Below are 4,944 nucleotides of genomic sequence, written 5' to 3' on the forward strand. Positions count from 1 at the left end.
ATTTAAATTTTGATTTAACACTATCTGCGTATTAATTTTATGGAATATTTCCAATTTTTTGTGGCATTGCGTATTTGCATTTTTTTGATTAATTACTACAAAGATAACAGCTATGTCCATACACTTACAAATTAAACAGAACCGCATGTAAAGAATCAATTCTTTTAAGTGACCTTGAAAAGTCAAACGTCGAGTTATCTACCTATCTATTTACTTGAAACCTATTATTAATTATAAAAGTTTAAAACAAGAAAATAAAGCAATAATAAATCTTGGAGTACCAACAACAATAGGTATAAAATTCGTCCAGGGATTACCAATGATATCATCGTTGACCGTGAAAATGCACAATACTCTTTATCATAAAGTAATTACCTTATGTGTTTATTTTATTATTATTGTCTCTATCTTACTCGTGATCTTAGATACGACAGTAGCGTAGGCAAATAGTTTCGTTTATAATAATGTGTTTGTTCTGTAATTATATACTCAGACTTAATGTATATAATATATTAATTTATAGTATTTATAATGTATTTTTATTAAAATTTAATTGTTATATAGTCAACTCAATGGGAAATTTTAAACTGCTGAAGTCTGCTTCCCTAATTATTTTACATCAAAAGTCATGAGAAACAATTTGTACAGGACTGAAATTTCTATTGAAAACAAATGTTAAAAACGTTTTTCTACGAATTAAACAGATCCCAAAATTTTGCAAAAGTGTAATACATTTGCCAGTATTGTTGTACAAGTTATGCTACACCTAGTGCAGAATGTGTATAACGGGTTGCGTTTGGTCACAATGAGGTATGATATTATTACCCCGGCGTGACCCAGGTGAAAAATGTGTGTATAATAAGCCAAGTGGGGTATTATTGACCCCATATAAAATTGATTGGAAAAACACAACAAACATTTCGAAAACAAATTTATTTTTTTATATATCTTATTTGACTATCTAAGTTTTCATAAATAACAGCAGTTTTTACCACTGGATTAAATTTGACCGTGTATTAGGTAAAATTTACAAAATAATAAAATTCCTACAAACAAAAAACACTAAATACATAAAAAATTCAAACAAAAGATATTGATTCAGAATAAGAGATTTTCAAAAAAGTTTTTTCAGAAGGTTCAAATAAAAATATAAAAAAGCAGAACATTGGATATCCAAGCTTGAAAAAAGTTATTACATTCGTATCATCGTTTAGATCACCTTCATCGCATTTGCGACGCATTCGTCGCAAATGCGATGAAGGTGATCTAAACAATAAAAATTTTGGCATTGATCCGCACGTTTGTTTAGTTTTCCGGTCAGATTTTCTGGAACACTTTTGACACCGTCCACGTCCCGTATGTTGCTTTTTTTTGTATCGTAAATGTTTTGTAAGTCGCGGATTACTTTTTCGTTCTTCCATAATTGGCGTAACTAATGCTAATCCCAGATCTTCCAGGAATATACGAGGTTTCTTTGAATAGTCACTAGTGTTTGTTCTGTAAATTACCTGGCTGTTGATTCCAGCTGTCTCCATTAGTGAAAAAAATATTCTTAATGGCCACCTTCTATAATTACGAGCTACACTGTAACTTCCTGTCAACTCATCCATTGTATCAACCCCTCCTTTTGTAAAGGTATAGAAACTTATTATTTTTGGTAAAAGTTTCTCGCCGGTAGATTTATCTATTTCATCATCGTGATGAAGTGATGATAATAAAATCACGTTTTTCCCTTTTTTTGGTACAAAGGATACCATAGTTATATGTTCACTGTGGTTTTCTGTTCTTAATCTGTATAAATTCTGGGGGAATCTCTCGCTTGTTTTTCCTCAGAGTTCCTACTGAAATTAAACTATGTCGTTCACGCAAAATTTTCACAAGTTCGTAAGAGGTATACCAATTATCGACAGTGATATTTCGATTTTTACCAGAAATTGATGCTATCAGTCTTTGGACAATATCAATAGGTTTATTGCTTATTTGGTACGGCCCATCTGGCTGGGTCTTTGCATAAATTTCCATATTAAAAACATAAAAAGTACAGGAGTCTACTAGGGCCTGAATTTTTATTCCGTATTTCGCGGTCTTATTCGGAATATACTGCCGGAATGAGCAATGCCCACTAAAAGACTCTAACTTCTCGTCAATAGTCAAGTACTGTCCTGGTGAGTACGCTTGTTGACAGTTTGCGACAATTTTTTTTAAAAACTGCCCTAATAGGAGTCAACTTATTAGACTGTTGCCTTTCTTGTGTATTGTCTACATTATCGAAACATAAGCACTGCAATAAAAATGTAAATCTATTGAGTGCCATCACTGAACGAAATATATTGATTCCTGTACCATTTGTTCGCCAAAGGTCTTTTAGATTACGATGACCATTTCTATATACACCCGCTAGGTAGAGGAGGCCAAATAATGCCTTTATTTCAACAATATTGGTCCTGCTACAATATGCGTTAGCTTTGTAGGCTAACGCTTTTTATCTATCAATACATTGGTGCAGACCGTGATACCTTTAAGCATTTCTTCATAAAAAAAAGAAGCCAGCAATCTAAAAGAGTCTTAGCGTTTTTAGCATATGGTTTGGATCCTGGTAAGTTCGGAATTATGTCCTCTGGCCTCATTCTAACTGCTTTATTACTATGGTGTTTTCTCCATTGTGTTTTAGAATCTCTAAGTAAATAATAAGGATATTTTTTATCTTCTTTTCGCTTATTTTCACATTCCAATACTTCTAATTCCTCAATTTCTTTATTTTGTTCTCCATCAAACTGATTACTTATGTGATCAATTTGGTTTTCATCGTCGGAGTCCATAATTTCGTACTTATCATCTTCGAGTTCTTGCCAAAGTGCCAATAGTTTGGCTTGTTCTTTTTCGTAATTCATTCTAGAGAAAAAAGTTTATATGTACAACAAAGAACGCCACGAATTAAAATTGTCTTAGTTACCTTGCGAATTAAAATTGTGTCTTCGTCACCCAGGTGGGGTCTAATCGGATTATAGAACACTGTACTCACAGAATACCTAACGTTAACATGTTTTAGGAAGCTATAGGCAACCAATAAAACATCCGTATGCGGTTTACTAGATTGTCGATATATTTTTCGAATTTCCATTTTCAATTAACATTTAACTGTAAAGTCAGAATAACAACTGAAGAACCACAAAGCCTTATTATCATTATGTAGTCTCAGAGAACGACATAAAATCGCTGACATACGTACACCGTATTATTTTAAGTTGCAATTAGTAATTAGATATATGCATTCCAAGCGGTCCGTTTATTTGCTTTTAAACCTTTAATAGCCGGCAAAGTGAATGATTTAACTAAACAATATTTTCTACTGATTTCTATGATTCATGGTATATGATATTCTTACCGAAAAACAAATAAACTGTCGTTACTATAATTAAAATAAGATAAAATAAAATTATCTTTTGTAAATACTATTTATTTAATTAAAATCATTTTCCCTACTTTTCATCTCTTGTTTCGAATGGGCACTTTTGGTAAAATTACGTTAAAAAACATTAATTTAATAATTCATGTCTGTGAAAACGAAAATACAAATTATATACAACCTTGAATCGTGCTTGTGTTCGTTCATCGTGGCATCGCTGCGCTTCTATCGTCCATAAGAAATACATGGCCCTATCTCCGCAATGTTATTTTCTTAACGTGAAACGCTCTATAGTTCTAAGTGTGTTGGGATACCATTAGACCCCATCTGGGTGACGCCGGGTTAACAATATTTAAATTGTCAACATTTTTATTTTGTGATGTATGGTTTAAAAAATAGTTAAGTTGATAAAATGCACTTAGTTGAGCAGAAAGTCACAATAATAGAGATTTTTTATTCAGGCAATAATGTGCGCACTGTCAGTTATTTATTTAGCGTAATATCCCAATAGATCAAGTCCAAGTAATTCAACAGTTCAAAGGATTTTAAAAAAGTTTGAAAATACTGCAACCGTGATTCCTTATTGTATCTGTACAAATAATTGAGGTGTTGAGCTCTCGCGGCAAGCGTTACGTCCACAAAATCTTGATTCTTCAATATTAAGTTTATACTACTTAGAACTAATATTTTCTTTAAAATTGTTCCAACTTAATGAAAATGGTTGTGACATGTTTAGTTATCTTTAGAATGTTTCTCTTTTCAAGTTAAATGTGTCGATAGCAATTAAAGTAAACTGTATACCCAAGATTAATCAAGCCGTGCAGAGCGATGCTGGGAATATTTATATTCCACTATGCATCAACAATTTACCCATATAAATTGCCATCATCCTTGTACTCATTGCGTCAAGTAAGGACGATAAATATACGAAGACGGTTGCGTTTCGATTTAATTTGAGTCTCTTACCACTCCCTAACACTTGTTTCTGGGTCTACCCGTCATCAGAGAGAGTTTGTACTTCCTCAAGTAACTTCACCTTTCCTCACTAGATGTCTCTAGTAGCATCTTCTTCTTCTTCAAGTGCCCTGTCCGTTGCGAACATGGCAATTCTGATCTTATTTGCGGCGCTTCTGAATAGTTCGACCGATGTGAGCCCGAACCACTTCCTCAGATTTTGGAGCCACGAGTGTCTTCTTCTGCCTGGCCCTCGCTTACTGTCTATTTTTCCCTGGACAATCAATTGCAGTAGACGGTACCTATCGTGTCTCAATATGTGGCCTAGATATTCAAGCTTTCTTTGTTTAATTGTATTCACGATTTCTTTCTCCTTTTCGATTCTTTGGATTACCTCTGTGTTGGTGACATGTTCGGTCCAGGATATACGAAGAATGCATCGGTACACCCACATTTCGAATGCTTCTAGTTTTCTCGTGAGCGTCTCCGTCAGCGTCCAGGCCTCCACACCATACAGTAAGATCGGAAAAATGTAGCATTTAACTAGACGTAGTTTTAGGGGAAGAGACAAATCCCTGCTTATG

The sequence above is a fragment of the Diabrotica undecimpunctata genome, chromosome 7 (genome assembly GCF_040954645.1).
Source record: "Diabrotica undecimpunctata isolate CICGRU chromosome 7, icDiaUnde3, whole genome shotgun sequence".
Taxonomy (NCBI): domain Eukaryota; kingdom Metazoa; phylum Arthropoda; class Insecta; order Coleoptera; family Chrysomelidae; genus Diabrotica; species Diabrotica undecimpunctata.